General features: G+C 48.7%; 1 pseudogene; it reads left to right on the top strand.

Annotated features, from left to right (window-relative positions):
• Window positions 1-13,198: 13,198 nt before the first annotated feature.
• Window positions 13,199-14,197, top strand: LOC144807266 (protein-L-histidine N-pros-methyltransferase pseudogene; annotated as a pseudogene).
• The last annotated feature ends 10,903 nt before the right edge of the window (window positions 14,198-25,100 follow it).

Genomic DNA, 25,100 nt, shown 5'->3' with positions numbered 1-25,100 from the left:
TGATGCATGTACCTGTATATGTTCTAAGTGCTATTACTAAAAGTATTCTATGTTCTACAAAGTGCTAATTCTACCAAGTGCTAGTTGTAAAAGTGCTCAGTCCTGACAGTGGCCCACGTGGCCCTGTCCCCTGTACATAATCCCCTGTAAATTCTGCCCGTGCCTATGGCACATTGTAAAGTGTGTGTTTATCATCTAATGTGTTTGGTATAGTACAAAGGCTATTTTTATATATAACCTTGTGTGGTGTTTCCTTTGTGGTGGGCTTTGGGTGTTGTTGCTGGGTACGTGCGCAAATACTTAACCTACATTGCCTCCGGGATAAGCCTTACTGCTCGCGTCACGTTACCTAGAGGGTGAGATGGGGTTGTCTTTGACGTGTAGCTCCCTTGCCCTGACTAGAGTGGTGGTTTCTGCCTGACTTTGGCGCAAGCCTTAGCCAACCGGAAATCTCATTTCTAACAGGCGTCTATAGCTGCAACGATCTGTTGCCCCGAGATCGATGGCTTATGACTGGATGTGAAAGCAAATTAATATAGCACTGAATAACTAGTTCGGGAAAGAAGTGTCCTGGCACTAGTATAAGCACATACGTATCAAAATCCCACAGCCGCTGAACATGAACAGAAAGGTTTTGATTTGTTTCCTGAAAGAACTCATGTTTTCTTGGGCGCACAGGGCAGGTGGGAGGGCATTCCATTCCAGGTACCTGCAGTCACCACAGGCAGAGAGAAGCCATCTATTCTGATTTTTATAAACTTAGAGACTTTACGCCACAAAGCACAGTAGGATCTCACCACTTGGCCAGCTAATACCAGGCAAAAGGCGAGGACATATAAGAATGAACCCTCTGATTGTAGAGCATTTATGACATGAAGTGCTTTATATTGACATCTTTTCAGGACAGGAAGCGGTTGCAATTTGACCAGTTTGTTGGAGATCGACCTTGATTTTATTAACCTCAGAACAAGCCCAACTGCTGTCTTTTTAGCAGCAACAATATATGTAGGCGATATTCAGATATGCCTACGTATAAGGTGATGCAGGAAACCATTCTCGATAGAATCAGAACCTGTATCAGGTCCCTCCTAGATAAAGCAGGGATTAAAGGAAGTATTTTTCTGATAACTTTCAGCAGTCAGAAGCCTATAGAGCAGGTGATTTTAATGTATCCTTTTAGGAACAGATGCAAGTCCACCCAAATTTCCAGTTTGCTGACCTGAGGGAATGGGGTGAGCAGAGCTCCCAAAGACACCGGCCGCCACCCTTGTGCCATGAGGCTCCGGTCCCAAATACCACTATTTCCGTTTTTCCACTGTTTAGCGCCAGGGAGTTTGAGCTCATCCAATCAGCTACTTCCTGGCGGCAGCTCCTGACATTAGTGAGCATTTTATCTGTATTTAATTCTAAACCAATGATTTGTGTATATTCGAGAAAAGGTGATATTGAATGGCTCCATCAGGCGTATTTTCTTCGAATCTAATGATTTGTGTATCATTGAGTAGAGGTGATATCGATTATCAAATGACTCGATCAGGTGTATTTTCTTCTATCTAATGATCTGTGTATCATCGAGTAGAGGTGATATCGATTATCGAATGACTCGATCAGGCTGGCCAAGTGGGCCATGTAAAGATTGAAAAGATTGTGGCTCAAAACCAGCCGGTGGGGAGGGGGAATTGTCTTAGGGGTTGATCTGAAGTAAGCTGAGGCCACCGCTTGGGTCGGATCTTTCAAAAAGGATAAAAACCAAGCAGGCACTTTCCCCTAAGACCCACCATCTGCAATCTCTGTAGTAATGTGGAGTGGGAGATGGTGTCAAGGGCTGCAGACAGATCTAATCAGATCAGAGCCCCACCTCCCCACCCCATACATAATGTCTCTAATATCCCACGTGGCTTTAGCTCTGTTGGAGCCCTGGATGGACTTTGTGCAGAAGTTGGTGGGACTCAAGGTATTTGGTGTGCTGCTTGTTCACCATGGCCTCAGTTACTTTGGTGAACATCAGGAGCAGAGGGACAGGCCAATCCTTAGAGTTAGAACTGCTGTGACTACTGGAGCAGACATCTGGAAGTAATGTTGTCTAAAACACTCTGATTGGCTGCACGCTGGGGTGCAACAGAGGGCGAGAACAAGAAGGATGGGCTTGGATGTGTCCCAGAGTAATTACCAGAGCCTGGGATGAACTTAAACATCCCACCCATCATTTTACTTATTCATAAATACGCCAGGTGTGCCCAGATGTGGGACCCCTGCTCGCTGCACCACTGGAATCAAGTCGCACCCTAGAGTCAGAGCCCAGATGTGGGTTCCGTGCTCGCTGCACCACTGGAATGAAGCCGCACCCTACAGTCAAGGCCCAGATAGGCTGAAACCGGTCTTGGGTTGATTGTGTTCTGGTTCAGAAAGGATCTGCTTTGGCTCTTCAGGCTGGACTGGCCTATTGGAAGAAGTCTAAAGCTGTTTTGCCTATGTCTGCTTCCTGTTTGAGGTGGCATTGTGGGCCAACAACCATTGATCTCCCTCTCCGGCTTGGCCTGGTGAGGACCTGGACGTGAGCCGGAGTCTAGTGAGGAAGAGGATGTGGCCAGGGCCTGTTGAGGACCAGGACGCGAGCCGGGGCCTTGTGAGGACCAGGACATGTGTTGGAGCCTGGTAGGGACCTAGACGTGAGCCGGAGTCTAGTGAGGATGAGGATGTGATCAGGGCCTGGTGAAGACTGAGATGGGAGCCGGGGCCTTGAGAGGAACAGGACGTGGGCTGGAGCCTTGTAAGGATGATGGTGTGTGCCAGAGCCTGCTGGACAGGCCGTGAGCCTGGACCTTGTGAGGATCAGGACGTGAGCCTTGACCTAGTATGGACCAGGACGTGAGGCGGGGTCTTGTGAGGACCAGGACATGAGCGGGGGCCTTGGGAGGACAAGGACGTAATCCAGGGCCTTGTGAGGATGAGGATGTGTGCCAGGGCCTGGTGGACAAGGAAGTGAGCCTGGGCCTGCTATGGACCAGCACGTGTGCAGGGATCTGGTGGATCAGGACGTGAGCCAGGGCCTTGCGAGGACCAGGACGTGAGCTGGAGTCTAGTGAGGACCAGGACGTGAGCCAGGGCCTGGTGATGACCAGGACGTGAGCTGGGGCCTAGTGAGGACCAGGACGTGAGCCAGGGCCTTGTGAGGAACATGACGTGAGCCAGGGCCTTGTGAGGACCAGGACGTGAGCCATTGCCTTGTGAAGACCAGGACTAGAGCCAGGGCCTTGTGAGGACCAGGATGTGAGCTGGGGCCTGGAGGACCAGGATGTGAGCCGGCGCCTTGTGAAGACCAGGACGTGAGCTGGGGCCTTGTGAGGACCAGGACGTGAGCTGGGGCCTTGTGAGGACCAGGACGTGAGCTGGTGCATCGTGAGGACCAGGATGTGAGCTGGGACCTTGTGAGGACCAGGACGTGAGCTGGTGCATTGTGAGGACCAGGACGTGAGCCAGGGCCTTGTGAGGACCAGGATGTGAGACTGGGCCTTGTGAGGACCAGGTCATGAGCCAGGGCCTTGTGTGGACCAGGACGTAAGCATGGGCCTGGTAGACCGGGACGTGAGCCAGGGTCTGGTGGACCACGACATGACCCAAGGCCTTGTGAGGACCAGGACGTGAGCCGAGGCCTGGTGGACCAGGACATGAGCTGGGGTCTGGTGGACCAGGACGTGACCTGGGACCTTGTGAGGACCAGGACGTGAGCCAGGGCCTTGTGAGGACCAGGACATGAGCTGGGGCCTTGTGAGGACCAGGACGTGAGCGTGGGCCTTGTGGACCTTGTGAGGACCAGGACGTGAGCGTGGGCCTGATAGACCAGGACCTGAGCTGGGGTCTGGTGGACCAGGACGTGACCCGGGACCTTGTGAGGACCAGGACGTGAGCCTGGGCCTTGTGAGGACCAGGACATGAGCTGGGGCCTTGTGAGGACCAGGACGTGAGCCAGGGCTTTGTGAGGACCAGAACGTGTGCCGGGGCCTTGTGAGGATCAGGACATGAGCCAGGGCCTTGTAAGGACCAGGACGTGAGCCATGGCCTTGTGAGGACCAGGACGTGAGCCATTGCTTTGTGAAGACCAGGACTAGAGAGCCAGGGCTTTGTGATGACCAGGATGTGAGCCGAGGCCTGGCCTGGCAGACCGGGATGTGAGCCGGTGCCTTGTGAAGATCAGGACGTGAGCTGGGGCCTTGTGAGGACCAGGAAGTGAGCTGGGGCCTTGTGAGGAATAGGATGCGAGCTGGGACCTTGTGAGGACCAGGACATGAGCTGGTGCGTTGTGAGGATCAGGACATGAGCCAGGGCCTTGTGAGGACCAGGACGTGAGCCATGGCCTTGTGAGGGCCAGGACGTGAGCCATTGCCTTGTGAAGACCAGGACTAGAGCCAGGGCCTTGTGAGGACCAGGATGTGAGCCGGGGCCTGGAGGACCAGGATGTGAGCCAGCACCTTGTGAAGACCAGGACGTGAGCTGGGCCCTTGTGAGGATCTAGGACGTGAGCTGGGGCCTTGTGAGGACCAGGAAGTGAGCTGGGGCCTTGTGAGGACCAGGATGCGAGCAGGGACCATGTGAGGACCAGGACGTGAGCTGGTGCATTGTGAGGACCAGGTCATGAGCCAGGGCCTTGCGCTGACCAGGACATGAGCCAGGGCCTGTTGGAACAGGATGTGAGCTGGAGCCTGGTGGACCAATACGCGAGCCGGGCCTTGTGAGGACCAGGACGTAAGCATGGGCCTGGTAGACCGGGATGTGAGCCAGGGTCTGGTGGACCACGACATGACCCAGGGCCTCGTGGGGACCAGGGCGCGAGCCAGGGCCTTGTGAGGACTAGGACGTGAGCTGGAGATTGGTAAACCAGGACGTGAGCTGGGGCCTGGTGGACCGGGATGTGAGCCGGGGTCTTGTAAGGACCAGGACGTGAGCGTGGGCCTTGTGGACCTTATGAGGACCAGGACGTGAGCATGGGCCTGGTAGACCATGAACTGAGCTTGGGTCTGGTGGACCAGGACATGACCCAGGACCTTGTGAGGACCAGGTCGTGAGCCAGGGCCTTGTGAGGACCAGGACATGAGCTGGGGCCTTGTGAGGACCAGGACGTGAGCCGGGGCCTTGTGAGGACCAGGAAGTGAGCCGGGGCCTTATGAGGATCAGGACATGAGCCAGGGCCTTGTGAGGACCAGGACATGAGCCGGGACTTGTGAGGACCAGGACGTAAGCTGGGGCCTTGTTAGGACCAGGACGTGAGCCGGGGCCTTGTGAGGACCAGGATGGGAGACGGGACCTGGTGGACCAGGATCCTGAGCCAGCTCTCGCTCCATTAGAGAGGCCAGACTAAACACCTGGTTTGTCCTCTCTTGCAGGACCAGGGAAGGGTCAGTCCAGAGATCCAAGGATACCAGAGACTGGGGCGCCCCCTGTTTTTCCTTGTATTTCTCCCTGAAATAGATAAAACTGTGTGAAATCTCCTTGAGAGAGATTCATATTATCACAGATCTCACTGGACTCACAATCAGCAGAAAGAGGCTGAGAATGAACGTCCTTGCACATGAAGTGTTCTACTCTTATCTGCCACGATGCCCCGGGAAGTACCAAATATTTCCGTAGAGTGATCCCCCGAATATTCATGCCTGTACTTTCATGTAATACGTAAGTGCATTCTGGGGGTTGTAGTCTTGGTTACTTTACTAAGGACAGTGGTTTAAAAAATAAACTCCATGCTTGGAGGAAATGTGTGCCTTTGTCAGGAAATACTAAACAGGGGGAGGTAGAGGGAAAGATCAACCAGGTTCGCCCTCCACGGCAATACTTATACAAAAAAAGATCTGAAAACTTCAGATCCAGAGAACCTGGCTAACTTCTGGAACACGACGCTTTAAAGTCTGTTTCAGAAACAAGGAAGGAAAGAAAACTTTTTCTTTATGGTCCCCTCACTCACCGGAGTTTCCTCACGGTGACATGCTTCATCATTGGGGCTTCTCAACCCAGCTGCGGGTTGAGGCGTGCTGCGACAAACGCGATTGCGAAGGAGCACTTTTATCTGAAGACTATGTGTCGTGTAGTGTGAGAGAAAGGGGAAGATGAAGTGGAGTGAAGGAATTAAAAATATCCTACTAGTGGGTTAAACTAACTTTATTCCGGCCCCTAGTGGATATATTAAAAATGGGGTGATTTACTAGGGAAACTGGCTCTATTATGGAACACAGTGTCTAGTAAGCGTGTCAACTAGTTTCGAGCTGTACCCCACAGCTCTTCTTCAGGACTACAACAGGGTCCAGCCCTGTGAGTGCCACTCCAAAAACAAAAAGTGAAAGGTATGCCTACATTAATATTAGAATATACATACTCTTATCTTTGCAATTCTTTGGTAAATCTGTGGAGAAAAGATACTTCCAATGTTAATTGTACAACATCCATTTATCCAATAATGTTATCATATCCCAATCAGCATTTTCCGTTATATTGGTGTCTCAATGAACTCCTTAGTGATAGTGTATATACACCTTCACCCATTCCACACACTCATTTTTCAAAAACCGAGTGATCTCCATATATGAAGGAGCACCCTGCGTGCATTATCTGTGGCTATGTTAAAAATAACCAACACACTTGTGGCATGGTCTGTGGGTCCACACACATAACAAAACAGACGAAACAAACATGCAGAGGAATAATTCATACTTTTTAAAAGGTTGCACTGGACCTCATGGTCAATCGCGGGAAGGACATATATCCCCGTAATCACCTAGTGGTAGAATAATTAGAGACTGTTTTAGCTTCCAAATTGTTTCAATAATGAAGCCTCACGCGCTTCGAAAAACGCGTTCTGAAAAGCACTTTTCTATTCTAATAGTTAGGGTAGATCTTACTTGTTACAAGGTGTCATCTCATCGGTAAACCTACTCGGCTCCCCTTCGAGACCGGCGATCGCTTTCTCACGCCGGGAGAAGTGGGTATTATACTTCCCGGTGTTCGTCTCGTTTCCTGGTGAGAAACTAGACCGCGTATGTGATTCGAAGATGGCCGCTCGTATTGGAATACGACGGCGGCCATCTTTGAATTTTCGGGCTGAATATCCCATCATTATAAACATTAGGAGATTGATCTTATATACACATGGGGTTATAAGGCTAATTTACCTAAGTAGGTACACTTCCTGATATTTTTACATAGTTAGGGTGGCAAAACCGGGTTATATCGTTATTGCCAGCTAAGGTAACCATTAACTTAATTTCAAGCATTATTAACCATGGTGTATTGGATGGATATATTTATGGTAATTATTAGACTTGTTGTGCTTTTGTTATGCAATAAGCGCTACTCATTACTAGGGATAAGGTAGTTCTAATTTTTAGGGGTTATGTTATTAGCAACCAAGAAGATGTTATACTGACAGGTTATTTATAATTCAGTATAGGGGGTTCAAAGATCAGATTGAAAGAGGGACTGGGAGAGACCTATCACAAAATATTCTTTTACCAAGGATGGATCATTATAAATAAAAGAAACTTACGGAACGATCGGAGGCTCTGTGTTTTTTGACACATGAAGGTCTTAATCTCTCTTCCATGGGTATTTTTCACAGGGTGAATACTATTGGTAGTGAACATAGGTTATAGGTTTGTACCCTTATCTTGCCAGTAGGCCCCATGGGATGCTATCATTTAGGCCTTGGGTATCTGTTTTCAGCTTGTACACCCAGCGTTGTTCTTTGTTCAGGAGGCGCTGTTCCAAGTTGTCCTGTCCGTACAGTCTTTCAAGAATTACCCATTTCATATCGTTGGGCGTATGGTTACATTCAATGAAGTGGGATGTCATTTTTGTTGTCATTCTCTTCCGTCTGATATTGCTTCTGTGTTCAACTATCCTAGTACTTGCCTTTCTTGTTGTCATTCCTATGTAATGCAGTTGACAGTTGCAGGTAATCATATATACTACTCCAGAAGTATTACAGTTAGTAAAGTCCTTCAGTTCCCAAGTCATGTTGTTATTGAATGTTATTCTTTTTGTGGCTTTTGTCAAATGACAGACGCTACAGTCGCCACAAGGGTAATGTCCTGTGGGTACTGTACTGATTGTTCTTTGTTTAGGATTTTTGTTTACTTCTTGTGGACGGGTGTGGACTAGATGGTCTTTCAGATTTTTACTTCTTTTATGTCTGAACATTGGTTTTGGTATGTCCAGACTTCCACAGTTCAGAGTGCGCCAGTGTTTTCTGACAATATTTGTTACCATGTTGGAGGCAATGTTGTAAGTAGTAATACAAATAGGTCTCTTTTCACAGTTCTCCTTCGTGATCTTTGGCTCCAATAGTGCTTCCCTATTGTTATTAGCAGCTCGTTTTTTTGCTTTCTTCACCAAATGTGCTGGATAATGTCTATCCAGTAGTTTTTTCGTCAGGTCACTCGCTTGTTGGTTGAAATCCTCTTTGGAACTACAATTTCGTCTCAGTCTCAAAAACTGGCCAAAGGGTAAGTTCTCTTTTAAATGTCTCGGATGAAAACTATCGAACACTAACAGGCAATTTCTTGCAGTTGGTTTAAAGTGCATCGTAGTGCTGAGAGACAATCCGTTGACCATGATGTTTAAATCCAGAAACACTAATTCTGACCTACTCATGGTGTGAGTAAATTTAAGAAAAGGGTCTTGTTGGTTTAGCCAAACCAAGAATACTTGTGCCTCTATCTCCGTACCTTCCCAAATGAGAAGGACATCATCGATATACCTTTTCCAAAGGCTCACATGGTGTTTGTGAGGATTTGAGGCGTTGAGAATTTTCCATTTTTCCAGGTGGTGAACGTATAACCCCGCTACGCTCGGCGCAAAGGTACTTCCCATGCTCGTACCATGAGACTGTCGGAATAGGGTGTCTTCGAAACGAAAAAAGTTTTCCGTTAAGGCCAGGCGGCAACATTCTAAAACGACATGGCGTGGTGTCTGATACTCCCACTCTGCTTCAAATAGAACATCTTCCAGTATCTGTAAGGTGTCGGCATGGGGTAAGCTAGTATAAAGACTTTCCACGTCTAAACCAATCAGAATATTCTTTTTCGGGTCAAATGGTAAGTCTCTCAAAACTGTCAGGACCGATTTTGTGTCCTGTAGATAGGTCTCAGTGGCTTGAATCAGTGGTCTTAAGAAAGCATCGGCATACTTGGATAGGGGTTCTAATATTGATCCTATGCCCGATACTATCGGTCTGCCAGGTGGATGTGTTATGGATTTATGGATTTTAGGTGTCGTGTAAAAATAAGGGGTTATTGGGTTTTTGGTTTCCAAAAAATCTGCCTCTTTTTTCGTTAGCCAGTTATTGGCGGTAGCTTCTTCTGTTAGATAGGCTATCTCCCTTCTGAGACGATTGGTAGGGTCTTCTGTAATTTTTACATAGTTCCTTTGATCCGCTAGTAGGTCAAGACAGACTTGCCGATAGGTGGATGTATTCTGCAGCACTATCGCTCCACCCTTATCAGCAGGCTTTATTGTAATTTCCTTTTGGGATGACAGTTTCTTCAGAGCTTCGTGTTCTACTTTGCTCAAGTTATGGAAAACTTTGATGGTTTTGGGGTCAATTTCTGAAATTTCCTTCATCACAGCCTTTTCGAATGTTAAGACTTCCACTGGGAGGTTGGCACTTGGAGGGGTAAACGTAGACTTTTTATGTAGACCAGTCTCAGTGCTGGGCAGATTGGTTGAGAGTTTGTTGTCAAAGAAAACTTGTAGTTTGATCTTTCTTATGAATTCATTCATCTCTTGGGCTAAGAGGAACTTATCCATAGTAGGGGTGGGGACAAAACCTAGCCCCTTTTCCAAAACCTTTTTCTCAATATCTGTAATCTTGATATCTGATAGATTGACTACTAAGCTGGTGGTTTGCTCGTTGTCGGTTGGTCTACTGGTCCCATGCTCCTGGTATGGCTTCTGGACGTTTCTATTGGTTGGGCCCATTGGACCTGTTGGGTTCTTCTTGTCTTTCCTCTTTGTTGGCCCCTGCCTCTCGCTAAAAAAGGCTGCTGTTGTTGTTGGTCTTGTCTTTGTGGATTGCCCCAAAAATTCTGAGCTTGATGAGGATATTGAGGGGGGAAATTTGGTGGTCCATAAAAGAATTGGTGAGGTGGTGGTGGGCCATAAGGAGGCGGGCCAAAATACCCTTGCCAGTTCGGATTGTATCCGCCTCTGTTTCTAAAGTATCCTCCTCTTGAGCGTCTAGTTTTGTTACGACCATAATTTTCACTATTGTTGGAGTTATCTGATCCTGTATCAGAATTGTCTGAATCCGTGTTGTATCCTGGATTTCTATTCGGAGGGATATAGTCATCTTTTGTATAAGGATACATTTTCTCCCGTGAGAAATTCTTCAAATCTTTTTTGAATTTAATGGTTTTTGTATCTTTCAGACTTATCTCAAAGTCAGCCATTTGTTTATTTAGTTCATCCAATCGTTTTTTTAGGTCGGTAACATCCTGGAAGGTTTTTAATTGTACTTCAATTTTTATGGCTTCCACTTTCATCTCCTCTCCTAATCTTGCTGCGGTTTTTATTATTAGGACCAGCCAGTCTCTGGTGCAGTGCCAGGAGATTAGTGACCAATCAATCGTGTTTGACCTCAAATATTGTGCCATCATTACACTGTGTATCAGAGTTTTTACTTGATTCCTCTTAAGTTCAGTTAGTTCATCCCAGACTTGATTAAAGCCGTCTGAATCCCTATGTATATTGTCTGGGAAAGATTTCCCAGACAATATACATAGGGTGTAATGATGGCACAATATTTGAGGTCAAACACGGCACCAAGGGGCCTAATAGTAAGGAATGAGCCCTTTATTTTCCAACAGGACAAACAATTTAAAATTGGGCATTTTTGTTTCTTGTTTTGGAGTGGCACTCACAGGGCTGGACCCTGCTGTAGTCCTGAAGAAGAGCTGTGGGGTACAGCTCGAAACTAGTTGACACGCTTACTAGACACTGTGTTCCATAATAGAGCCAGTTTCCCTAGTAAATCACCCCATTTTTAATATATCCACTAGGGGCCGGAATAAAGGTAGTTTAACCCACTAGTAGGATATTTTTAATTCCTTCACTCCACTTCATTTTCCCCTGTCTCTCACATTACACGACACATAGTCTTCAGATAAAAGTGCTCCTTCGCAATCGCGATTGTCGCAGCACGCCTCAACCCGCAGCTGGGTTGAGAAGCCCCAATGATGAAGCATGTCACCGTGAGGAAACTCCGGTGAGTGAGGGGACTATAAAGAAAAAGTTTTCTTTCCTTTCCTGTTTCTGAAACAGACCTTAAGGTGTCGTGTTCCAGAAGTTAGCCAGGTTCTTTGGATCTGAATTTTTCAGATCTTTTTTTGAATAGAGTAAACCGGAGCAATGAAATTCTGACATTTCAATTTCACTTATAATTGGTGATCATAACTAGCTCACTCTCAATAACTCACTCGCTAACTCTCTCACTCTCACTAACTCTCTCACTCTCTCTCACTAACTCAAAAACTCTTTCTCACTAAGTCACTGGCTAACTCTCTCACTCTCACTAACTAAATCTCACTCTCTCTCACTAACTCAATAACTCTCTTTCACTAACTAACTCACTCGCTAACTCTCTCACTCTCTCGCTCACTAACTCAATAACTCTTTCTCACTAAGTCACTCGCTAACTCTCTCACTCTCACTAACTAAATCTCACTCTCTCTCACTAACTCAATAACTCTCTCTCATTAAGTCACTCGCTAACTCTCTCACTCTCACTAACTCTCTCACTAATTGTATCACTCTTACTAACTCTCTCAATTTCTCACTATCTCTCACTAATTAACTCACTAAATCTATCACTCTCACTAACTAAGTAATCTTCACTCTCCTGTTATTTATACCACCCCTTTCACAATAAACACCATAAAAAGCAACGATTAGAACAGGCAGATACAAGTTGCCAGCATTCAAACATAAAAAAACCTCAAATCATTACTTCTAATTATTAGTTTTTTATCATCTTCATTTTGTATCATAACTAAACTAACAAAAATGCTTCTCACACTTCTTTATTATAACATTTCAGCATACTGCAGACTTCTGCACAACACAGCTTAAAAACAAACACAAACTCAATATCTCTGCCTTAACACTTATTAGTTCCCAAAGGCAAGACCCATTGGCTATGCCAATGCTTGTTTTGTTTATTTCAGCAGCATTACTTCTAGTGGGTCTTCTAGTGTCACTTTTTGTCACTAATAAATTAGCTTCACACATTCCCTTTATTGCTGGATTTTGAGACTCTTCTCAGCCTGCATCAAGAGCACAAGTCACCAAGGGGTTGCTGCAGGAACCTTGCTGGCACTGGAGGGGGCGTGCCTAAGCACTACCATTTGCATACCCAGAAGCCTCTGTGGCAAACTCCCGATTCATTACTACAGGCGACACAGGCGTTTGTTTAATAGGAGAAGGAGCTCCTGTAGCTGTGCACTCAATGGCATTCATGGGAGCGACTGACACGTCACCGGTGTAAAGTCACCCTACTAGTAGTAAGTTATATTTTTTATCGTGATTGCGCGAACATTTATTTACTGCATGTTTTATTCAAATTTGCGTTTCCGCTGGTCACGCGTACTTCGAGGGGCCGTGAGAAGCGGAGCTTTCATCAATTTTTTGAGGGTTTCTTAACAAGAAACTCCGTGCTTTGTTAAAATGTGAGTTTCCTGGGACGATTGGGCCTCCTCGGCCGCTGAGGAGAGGTGGATCCCGCAGGCGCCACCGGAAGGCGTCACATGGTCACGTGACGCAGTACGAGGCTCCTGCGCGAGGAAGTGGGGAGGTGCAACGCTCCCTCCTGTCGCTAGAAGTCAGGAGGCTCGAAGGAAAGAGTCAGAGCATCATTCCTAATCTGCATACCCACAATCCTGTGCGCGCCTCATAATGCTGCTTTACTGTCATATAAAAGCAGGGCTCTTTGTGGCATTTGAAACGATAAAGAGCAGAGATTTAAGAACGAAGAGGCCAGAGTATCAGCCCTCTAGTGGGAAGGCAGGAACCGTAGTTAGGCACACTACTTTTCTAAGGGAAGTTAATAGGTAATTTGCTTCTTGAGTGAGCATCAATGGCATGATGTGTAAGTTCCGTGCAATGGTGTAGACGGCTGCCTGCTCGGGATGCCGCCCTGCTCCTGCCCTTCATTGTACAGATGAAGTTGTTCCTGTGCTGCTGGCTGCTCGGCTATGTTTTACCGCTGCTGGCCCTGATTGGACGTGGACCGGCCAGCACCCGAGGAGCCCTGTAACCCGGTCCATGTGCATGAATACGATGAACCACAGCGAAGCCACCTACTGGAAGGAGAAGCAGGAGTGGTATGTTTGTGATACAGGAAAATGATGTGAATCTCTACGACCAGTCTATGTCCAGAGTTTCCTCGAGCATCGAAAAACCCCGCTGGCTGTCCGTACAACTATATCACTCTTTCATGTCATCTGTTTATAGCATGTTTCTTTCTAGGACTTCAATCAATGGGTTGCTTGGAAGAGGCTCCATGTTTGTGTTTCAAAGACTTCTTCAAATAAACCCAGACTGGAAATCTTACAGGCTTCTTGATTTAGGAGATGGAGAAGTTCCGAAAGTCATGAGCCCTCATTTCGAAGAAGTCTACGTAACACAGATGTGGCAAACTATGATGATAGGGTACTTGAAATAGACGAATGGCAGAACACAGGATTCCAATATGATGCAATCAGCTGCTTGAATCTTCTCGATCGCTGCGATCGACCTGTGACTTTATTAAAATAAATCTGAAATGTACTGGAGCCAACTAGGGGCCGAGGCATTCTGGCACTGGTTCTTCCCTTTCACCCACATGTGGAAAATGATCTACCGCAAGCTGGAGACAGAACACCACCCACATGTGAGGCACCTGAAACAGCAGAGGATGAAGATGCGGATGAAGCAGTGCTCTCATTCACTTGCACGTGGGTCATCTCCAAATTCAAGTGGAAAGTGGGAGGGGAGCAAACATGTCACCCTTTCAAAGGCCAAAATAAAGATGTGTTTCCTCTTAGTGTGGCTGAAGGACATTGTTTTATACGGAATATTCAAACCCAAGAATCATCATTTTTATCAGCTCGCACCCCGACAGTGCAGACTGCGCTCCCGACAAGAGTGGACATATTTTTTATACTTAACCGCACTATAGATCGTAACCAAACAGAATCAATACAGTTGATACAGTGTGACAGATTGCTTTTTCTTTCTTTTTTTTATTTATTATGAAAAACAAGTGAAGACTGGCACTTACTTCAAAGCATTGTTGAATATATAGCGTTTTGGCAAATGTTCTTCCATGTTACAAAGTAGTATTTCTGATCTTCATTCTCAAGCACATGTTTTTAATTACGCCAATAAATGTTTTGGAGACGAGAAAAAAAAAAATAATTTTCTTTTAGCCATTTAGGAATGTTTGGGAGCGGCCGCCTCGCAATTCACTGGGCAATAAAAACAACAACAGAAAAGTGGGGAAGAAGGGATGGAAATCGATTGACCCGCTCCAAGTCTGCTGGAAAGCGTATTTCAGAGATCTGGGGGCAGATTTACAATAACTGCTCCATCCCTTTACATTCGCAGGGGTGCGCCAGTTATTGTGCGCCACGGCTTCGCCACCATGAATGCGCCGCCACGGGGCAAAAACGGCACAGATGCGTGACGCATCTGTGACGCGTCTTTGCCATAAAGGCGGCTCATTGCTGGAGTCACGTCGCAAGCGTGACGCAGCTCGAGCAATGCTCTGGGGGCCCTGTCTGTCCAATGCTGCGTCAATCCTTACGCCTGCTTCAAGCAGGCGCAGGCTTTGGACGCAGCTGGACGTAAAAGTGACTCAGTATTTCACTCAGCCACTTTTAGGAGGCGTTCCTGCACCAGAACGACCCCCTGCGCCTGAACGGCTCCTTCTGGCGCAGGGCTTTACAATGTGACGCATCTCCCAGATGCGTCACGTTGTAAATACCCCGCACCATGGTGCATCTTTTGCGCCGCCGCTGTGTCACAAAAGTGACGCAACGGCGGCGTAAAAGAGGCGCAAGGGGCTTGTAAATCTGCCCCTTACTCTACAAGGTGGAAATGTAACTTTGTAAATGTAACCACATGGATACGCCCAGATAGAGAGTGGAAATGGTGTCCAGCACGTGCGCCCTGCCCTTTTAATTGGCAGGGCCACATGTCCTGTGAAGCATGTCCCGGATGGGTGTGGGGTGGGTCTAAACCAGCCATGAGGGAATGGCTGTGACATGCTGACAACTAGACCTGTGATCAGCAGATCACTACAGGGAAGACCTGGGACATGAAGCGTTGTTGCCCGCCTGTGAGCGTAAGAGGAGTGGGCTGGCCTGGCGTATGCCACTCCAACGCAAGGGTGTGAACAATGACCCCGGGGCTCTGGACGTGGTTCCATCCTGGGCTGAACAAGGGAGTAATAAATGCGTTTATCTCTGTTTTAGTGTCGCGCCACCCGGACCGCAATTGGCAATGTATCTCCCTGTGACCCAAGTCCCACAACATGAGCAACATGGACGTAAGGGGGAACCACTGACCCTACATCATCCGTACTTCCACACGTGATAGATCATAGACATGACACATCTGTGTGAATATGAATGTTTAATGCACATTCAGTGGAGTGTTGCAGCTGGAGCAGTACAGGGCGATGCAAACCCCACTTTACATTTTTGGCCCGTGGAGGGCCAGCCAGAGTCATTTAGGGAATGTCAAGTTCATCAGAAGAGAAAGAGTACAGTCCGCAGTCTGAATGTAGTATCATTGGTGACCAAAAAGAATATGGCAGTTCATGTCAAAGGTCCAAGGTGAGTGTCGCAGAGTGTATCTGGGGACAGTGGAAGGTGATGATGACGAGGGCAGAACCAAGCACAAACCAGCCATATGGCGGAGATGAATGCTACTGCGTCCTGCTTACCACGAAGGCAGATTCATCTGCATCTTCATCCTCTGCTGTTTCAGGTGCCTCACATGTGGGTGGTGTTCTGTCTCCAGCACTGGGTGGCAGTGATGCCTCAGGGGCTGGAGGTGGAATGTCTGCCACGCTGTGTGGCACGGACACTTCAGGGGGCGGAGATGTGGATGTAGTCGTAGCAGCAGCATATATCATCGCAAGGCCTTGAGGAAGCAATGTCATGAGGAGGGTGTTTAGGGCAATGAGGATCCCAGATACCTCTCGCTGGTGTGCAGCCATGGCAGCCGCTCTTTTCCCCTGCATCCGCTTCATGGTCTCCATTATCCTCCGCATGTGTGCCAACTCCCGGTTGACATCGCTAGATCCACTCTGACTAGACAGTTGTTCTTGTCTCTGAGTGAGGACTCCAGCGATGACAGCCATGGATCATTGGAGGACATGGAGCGGACTGGGGGTGTCCGTTAGGGACTGTGAGTGGTCCCTGATGGGACTTAGATACACATGTATGGTATCTAGTTTGGCTGTCATGCGGTCGAACCCCGCCCACACCTGGTCAGCCAGTTTCTCCTGGCATCCCAATACACGGTGTTGGAAGGCCAGGTGTTCTTTGTGGGGTTCCTGGGAGGCAGCTGTGGTGGTGCCTGCTGTGTGGTCAGTGCAGGGGGTGGGGTCTCATAGATCCAGTGGGCTGCCCTGCTCCTGGAGGTGGGGTGCGGAGGCTGTCAATGAACTCTTGGATGGCGTCGGTGTCGAAGGATTGGTGGTCCTCTTCATCATCAGAGAACAGAGGTTCTGCCTGCTCTGCAGAGGTGTTGGTTTGCCCTCTGCAATGTGAAGGGGAGATGTAGTTTAACATTGTGTTCACATGTATGTTGATGCATCGTGATGTGCTCTGCATGTTATGTGTTTGTGCTGCATTTCGGGATAGTCACCCCTGCAGCTCTAATTTTGCTGCCCCTTATCCTTTTCATGCGGTCTGCCTTTCACTTCTCTGCTTATACAGTGCTGAGATGTTGCAGATTTGGGTACATTGGTCTCTTGTTGGGAGTTGGGGGTCTGGGACATGGTTTGTCTGCAGATGTGCTATACTTAGTTGTGCATTTGTGCCAATGTGCCCATCTCTACCGTCCCCCCAGTCCCTGGTTGTTACTCACCCTGGTGCTGTTGTGTCAGGTCATGTTGAGCGGTGTCCGGTCCCCCCACTCCTGCCTCCGTCTCCCCACTGATGACGGTGGACACCATTTCCTCCATCTCGTCCAGCTCCTCCTGTGGCGTTGGACTCCCAACTCCAGTCTGCATTGCTGCCTTCTGGTTGTTAGCGAGTTTCTGCTGGGTTTTGCGCTTCACATTCTTCCAGCGCCTCTTAACCTCTTCCATTGTCCTCTTCAGCACTCCGACTGCATTCACCTTGTCCACGATGGACTGCCATATTCCATTTTTTGTTGCCAATGACGCAGTGGAGGTGACAAACAGTTGTTGATGGTGTTCTACCACCTCCGATATCAGGATCCTGTTTGCCTGCGGACTGAACTGCGTCTTCCTCTTCTTCTTGTCCTTGGCCTTCCCTGACCTCAAGGTCCCAGGCTGGTCCTCCGGGGGGCTTGTGGGGTTCTGGTTTTCCTCTGTATTTGCTCCGGCTACCTCGATTGTGCTTCGCTGATGTTTTGCTTTTGTTTGTATGTTTTTTTCTACTTTTATAGTGATTTTTCCCACCTGCCGTGTGTGACTTGCAGGCCCGGTGAAGATTATTGCTGATTTATTTATCGCGGTTGAACTCATCGCAACTTCATTTGCATTGGGGTTTACATTTTTATTGCCGTCCTGGTGACTTTATTGCGGACATTTGACGCGTTATCAGGAGCATATCGCATGTAATCGCCGTGTTGGAAATAGAACGTTAACACAGAGTTATTTTCCCATGAAGGACGGCGATATGAAACATTGCGATAACCGATTTCGCCGATGATTATCACACGTTTTTGAGAAGATCCCCCTGAGATGCGAAGAGATAAGCCCTATACCAAGAAAATGGACGAGGACATGAAGTGGGCTGGACAAATGGAAGACCTACCTAACCCAACTGATAGATTACCAAAGCGAGTGACTATCATGAACGCAGCCAACGTGGATGCAGAGGACAGAGGCAGGAGGGACCTACCTCTGGCTCTAATGAAGATAATGAATGAATACAGTAAACAAATGCATGGCTCGAACTGGGCTCCCCTGCTGCACCTCGGTTAGACAACATAAAGTATGCACTCTTCACACTCTTACAACTCTCAGAGTTTCAAGATTTATTGTCAGTCACTTAAGGAAAGAACATTTTACTTTAACATTTAATCTATGCCCGGCCTTTAAAGTGTAAGAGGTTAAAGTGTGCAAAACATGTTGGCAGAAGTCAGTGGATGTCCTTAGCAGACTAACACCAGCTGGACAGGGCATGGAAAGGAACAATGTGCAGCACAGAAAGACCTGAAATGTGTGTTGCTGCCCCACTGACATCCCTGAGTGCACGCACAAATAGCTACAAAGACTGGGCTTCATTTATGAGGCTGTGCGTCACTTTTACGCCACTGGTGCGTCACTTATTGTGACGCACCAGTGGCGTACAAAATGCACCTTGTTGCGCCATATTTACAAAGTGACGCATCTAAGTAGATGCGTCACTTTGTAAACCCCTGCGCCACATTATACCTGCACCAGGTATAATGTATGCAAGGGGGGCGTATTGACGCAAGAAAGGGTCGTAGAAGTGACGCAGTGAAATATATGAGATTTCACTGCGCCACTTCTAGGACACAAATGCGTCAATTTCTTATGCCTGCTGTAAAAGTGATGCGTCACTTTTCATAAATGAGGCCCCCTGTACATTTGAAGGAACAGTTTGCACAAAATGTATCTTATTGTGGTAGGCGGGTGGATTGGTAGGGCAAATGATCTTGACGGTAGGGGAGATGTGGCCACCACTATGGCTCAGCAATCCTTGCTGCTGACTCAGGGAGCTGTAATCCGTCCGTGTAACTTTTTCATTAGTAGATTCACACACACTGAGCTCTGGAGATTCAGGAGTGATCCAACGACCGCCAGTGGCTAGGATTTTCTGGATTAAAATGGACAAAAACTAATGTCAGATATTACACCTTTAGATAACAGAAGCGCTTCCGACGCCATTAAAAAATACTGTTCAGGGCTTAGTATGTCAATTAGGGATGGACTGAACTGGGACGCCAATGGCACAGAACTGCATGCTGCCTAGGGCCCCAACTGTGCCACATATCACTTTGAAAAATGCATTTTTCTGCATTTTCAATACATGTGCAAATTACCATCAACTTGAAGTTGAAGGTAATCAGCGTTTTCTAAGTGCACGGTTCGCATTTAGGCTACGTGCATCGGGAATGACCAATTGCAATTTCCTGAATGCATTCGCCATATAGGTAATTTCAAAAAATTGCAATTACCTAATTTGCAAATACAAAGCCTTTCATGCTTCAGAAAAGTCCTATTTGCTCTCGCGAGGGCAAAGATGCTTGATGCATGAGGCTCTTGGTCTTCTAAAGCTATAACTCGGGCTTGACCTGTGTGATTTCCGACATGTCCATTGAGAGTGTTTTAAGTAGCATAAAAGGTAATTATCCACAACATGATGTTCCGAAAAGCAGTAAACTGAATGTTTTCATATGTGCTTGAAGTGAAATTCCCAAAACGTGCGCACAGAAAATAACAAGAGACAAAAAAGGGGTTCCAAATCCCCAAATAGCAAAGAAAGCTTTGGGGATTTATGGCTAGGTTAACAATACAACACTTTAAAATATAAGCTCTTCGTAAGGAAGAAAGAAAGGAAAGAGGATAAAGGCATTCAAGCAGCATGCACGGCGCTGCTCAATCCAGAGGCAATACTCCATGGGAGTTAACTTGACCCTACCAGGTAGGTCGCTCCCCCTCCGCACAGCACCGCCTGTGGGTCCCTGCCCCAGCCGCCACTGCTGATGAAGGTTGAGGCCCTCCTCAACCCGCAGGCTACCACCTGTGCCTCATTTCCGGTGGCCAGTGGTAGGTCATAGGTTTGTTCATCTCTGCTATTTTTCCGCTATTTATTGTATTGTATTTACTATATTGCCTTTATTGTCATTTTTTTGTGCCTGTGACTCTGTCTTACACTGCAGCCTATAATTGATCTGTGCCGTTTTTTCCTTCTGTTCCCCTCGCTGTCCCAGTGTCTCTCTGCCCGGTTTTACCTTCTGTACCCCTCGCTGTCTCTGTGTCTCTCTGTCCGTCTTTGCCTTTTGTTCCTTAAGCTGCCCCTGTAACCCTCTGCCCGTTTTTGCCTTCTGTTCAACTCGTTGCCCCTCTATTTTGTGCCCTTTGCCTTCTGTTCCCTTAGTCGCCCCTCACCACTCCCGCCGCTGCATCCCCTGCGGCCCACCCCCCTGACTGCCCCCGCCTCCTGCTTTCCAGCTTCTCCTCCCTCCCACCTCCCCATATATGCTGGCCGCTGGGTGGTGAGGAGAACGACCCTTGACCCTACCAGAGAGGTTGCTCCCCCTCCTCACAGCGCCGCCTGTGTGTCCCTGCCCCAGCCGCCGCTGCTGAGGAAGCTTGAGGCCCTCCTCCACCCGCAGACTCCCTCCTGCGCCTCATCCCTGCTGGCCAGTGGTAGGCCATAGGTTTGTTCATCTCTGTTTTTTTTTTCGCTATTTATTGTATTGTAGTGTATTGTATTCACTGTATTACCTGTATTGCCGTTATTGTCATTGTTGTGTCTGTGACTGCTGTTCTCTGTCCTCCCACACTGCTGGTACTTGATCTGTGCCGTTTTTCCCTCTGTTCCCCTCGCTGTCCCCGTGTATCTCTGCCCGGTTTTTCCTTCTGTACCCCTTGCTGTCTCTGTGTCTCTCTGCCTTTTGGTCCTTAAGCTGCCCTTGTAACCCTCTGCCCTTTTTTGCCTACTGGTCCATTCATTGCCCCTGCATTTTCGTGCCCCTTTGCCTTCTGTTCCACTCGTTGCCCCTCTATTTTGTGCCCTTTGACTTCTGTTCCCTTAGTCGCCCCGCTCCTGCTACTGCCTCCCCTACGGCACTGCCTCTCTTACTGCCCATTCGCTGCCCCCACCTCCCGCCTCCCAGCTGCCTCCTCCCTCCCACCTCCCCATATATGCTGGCCACTGCATGGACGCGCGCAGAGGGCGCGCCACTGGAGTGCCAAAGGCTCCCTAAATCAAGCCTGTCTGTGTCCGTCCGCGCCTAGACCAGGCCCAGTGCCAGAACCCCGGGTCTCTGCACCCACCACAAGGAATGCAGCCACTACAATGCCAGCACTTTTCACGCCCTCAACCCCGGAAGGACCCACACCTGCCTCAAGGCAACCCCAAAATGCACACACAGCCCCTTCACCTGCCAGAACTGCAGCTACACAAGCCTCAGACCCAACGAACCACACGACAAGAAATACCTCAACCACCTCCAATGCATTCTACTAAACACCCGCTCTGCACACAAACACGCCGTCGGGCTCTGGGACCTGCTCGACACAACATCCCCGGATGTCGCCTTGCTGACAGCGACATGGATGAACGACTCCTCTACACCCGACATCGCCATAGACAGACGACTACAAGATCACCCGCACAAATGGAGTCGGAGGAGGAATTACCATCATCCACAAGAACACCATCAGCGTCTCGTCCAGCAGCGATGACACTCTCAGCACCGCCAAACACATGCATTTCCAGAACCACACAGACCCCAACTCCACCCTCAGAGGCCCCCTCATCTACCGACCCCCAGGACTCCGCCGGCACACCCTGACCTCCTCTGACTACATCCTCCTCGGAGATCTGAACTTTCACCCTGAGGACAACAACGACAGCAACTCCACAACCCTGATCGATAACCTCACCAACCTCAGACTGAGACAACACGTCACAATGCCCACCAACTCTGCCGGCCACACGCTCGACCCCGTCTTCTCCTCTAGCCTGCACGTTATGTTATGTTATGTTAATTAATTTGAATAGCGCGACTGTTACCCGGAGGTGTCCTGGCGCTGTCTGCTGTCTTTCAGGAAAAGAAAGATGCACAATCAGAAAAAGATTCTAGAATAACCAGGTCTTGAGCATTTTTCTGAAGGGGAGTAATTCGGTACGGCATCTCAGGTGGGCGGGGAGCTGGTTCCAGAGTTTTGCTGCCCCGACCACAAATCTCTTACCACCCCAGCGAGTTTTTTTACCGGTGGTACTCTTACTAATCTTTGCGCTGATGAGCGCAGAGATCTAGGAAGTGAGTACAATTGCAGTTGGTCCTAAAGATAGAGTGGACCCTGCTTCTTAAGCGATCTAAAGACAAGGCACAAAGATTCAAAATGTATCCGTTGTCTTACTGGTAACCAATGAAGTTTACGAATTTCGCTAGAGATGGAGGAGAATTTGGGTAAGCTCAAAATCAGCCTGGCTGCAGTATTCTGCAGCAGCTGTAGCCTCTGCAACAGCCTCTCTTGGGTGTTTAAATAGAGGCTGTTGCAGTAATCAAGTCTAGACAAGACAAGTGCAGTAACCACCGTCTGCCGACTCTCCTTAGGCAAGAAAGGGAGAATTTTCTTGGTGGTTCTAATAGTGAACATTGTAGAAGAAACCACTGTGTTAATTTGTTTCCTCATATCCAATCTGTCATCCAGGTAAACTCCCAAGTTTTTCACCTGTGTAGAGGGAACAGGTAGAGGACCCAAGGAGTTTGGCCAGCATTTTGGGGTCCAGATGCTGATGTTATTGCCGTCTCCTTCAACCACACCACCGAACTCCTCTGGACCGATCACCGCTGCTTCCACTTCACCTTCCAATAACCCACCACTTACCATCGCATCCAACAGACCCCCCACTGCTACTGGAGCTATATCACTGAAGACCAACTACATGCAAACCTCGATCTCAGCCCACCCACTGTACCCTCCAACACCGACGACGCTGCCCATAGCCTCAGACGCTGGATTGAGGACTGCACCAACACCCTCACCCCGCTGAAGAAACCCCCCCATGAGAGACACCAACAAGAGGGCCAGCTGGTTCACACCTGAACTCCTAGCCTCCAAGCGAGCTTTCCGGAAACTAGAGAAGAAATGGCACAGTGATCAGACACGGACAGCCACGCAGCAAACAAGGACGCTATCCGCAACCATCTCATCAGGGCTGCCAAGAGAACCTCCTTCAAAGACCTACTCGACAACACTGCACACGATAGCAAAGAGCTCTTCAACATCATGAAGGAACTCTTTAACCCCGGCTCCAACACCAATGACATACCACCGTTGCAAGCCCTGTGTGACTCCCTCGTCACTTTCTACCACCGCAAGATAGTAGACATCCACGACAGCTTCAACACCCAGACAGCCCCAACAGACAGCATCACAACAGACTCTCAGCACATCATCGACCACAACCCCATGCTAGCCTGGGCCAGCGTGAGCACCGATGACACCTACAAGACCATGAGCACAATCCACTCGGCTCTCCGTTAGACCCACTCCCGCACCACATCTTCAACAAAGCATGCAGCTCCATCACACCCCACCTGCGCAATGTCATCAACCTCTCCCTCAAGACCGTGACCCTCCCAGAGAGCTGGAAACATGCCAAGATCAACGCCATACTCAAAAAACCCGAGGCAGACCCAAGAGACCTCAAGAACTTCCGGCCCATCTCTCTGGTTCTCTTCCCGGCCAAGGTTATTGAGAAGATCGACAGCTAACTCGATACCTCATAGAAAACAGAATCCTGGACCCTTCCCAATCAGGGTTCCGCAGCAACCACAGCACCAAGACCTCCCTCATCGCCACCACCGTCGACATCAGGACCATGCTGTACAACGGTGAGACTGCAGCACTCATCTCTTAGACCTCTCCCCTGCCTTCGACACCGTCTGCCACTGCACGCCTCCACGCAGCAGGGATTCAAGACAAGGCTCTGGAATAGACCACCTCCTTCCTCTCCAGCAGAACCCAGAGTGACTGCCTCCCCTATTCCGATCCACAGCCTCTGAGATTATCTGCGGCGTCCCCCAGGTATCCTCCCCAGCCCGACACTGTTCAACGTTTACATGGCCCAGCTTGCAGACGTCACCCGACAGCACGACCTCAACATGATCTCCTACACCAACGACACTCATCTGATCCTCTCCCTCACCAAGGATCCCATCACCGCCAAAGCCAACCTCCATGAGCTTCAGGTGGCTGATCTGGATGAAGATCAGCCACCTGAAGCTGAACTCAGACAAAACGGAGGTCCTCATCCTCGGCTTCAACCCTTCAGCCTGGGATGACTTCTGGTGGCCGACGGCACTGGGGGGAGCCCCGACACCCACCAACCATGCACGCAACTTGAGAATCATCCTCGACTCAACGCTCTCAATGATCAAGCAAGTCAGCACCGTCGCCTCCTCCTGCTTCAATGCCCTCTGCAAGCTCCACAAGATCTACAGATGGATCCCGACAGATACAAGAAAGGCAATCACCCAGGTTCTCGTCAGCAGCAGACTTGTCTACGGACACGCCATCTAAGCAGGAGCCCCTACCAAGGTCATCAAATGACTACAACGCATCCAAAACGCCTTGGCACGACGGATCCTCGACGTATTGTATTGTGTATTGTGGTATATTTGTATAGCACAAACCTGTCACCACCAACGGCATCCTGGCGCTTTGAACAATGAACCAGCAAATTCAGCAACTTAGCCTGTCCTGGGGAAAAGGTAGGTTTTTAAAGCCTTTCTGAAGGCTAAGAAATCCTCAAGACTCCTTAGGGATAATGGCAAGGAGTTCCAGAGTTTGGCCGCCGCTACTCTGGAACGGCCACATCACCCCCCACCTGAGAGACTTGCACTGGCTCCCCGTTAACAGGAGGATATCCTTTAAGCTCCTCATCCACGCACACAAGGCACTCCACAAAACCGGTCCAGCCTACCTCAACAGATGACTTTCCTTCTACACGCCCAACCGCCAGCTACACTCTGCCGACCTCTCACTCGCCACCACCCCGCATGCCCAAAGAGCAACTACCGGCAGGAGATCCTTCTCCCACCTCGCCGCCAAGACATGGAACACCCTCCCACTGAGCCTACTTCAGACCCAAGACCTGCTGACCTTCGGG

This window comes from Lissotriton helveticus, unplaced genomic scaffold (genome assembly GCF_964261635.1).
Source record: "Lissotriton helveticus unplaced genomic scaffold, aLisHel1.1 SCAFFOLD_656, whole genome shotgun sequence".
Classification (NCBI taxonomy): domain Eukaryota; kingdom Metazoa; phylum Chordata; class Amphibia; order Caudata; family Salamandridae; genus Lissotriton; species Lissotriton helveticus.
This window is presented reverse-complemented; position numbering and strand designations above follow the sequence as displayed.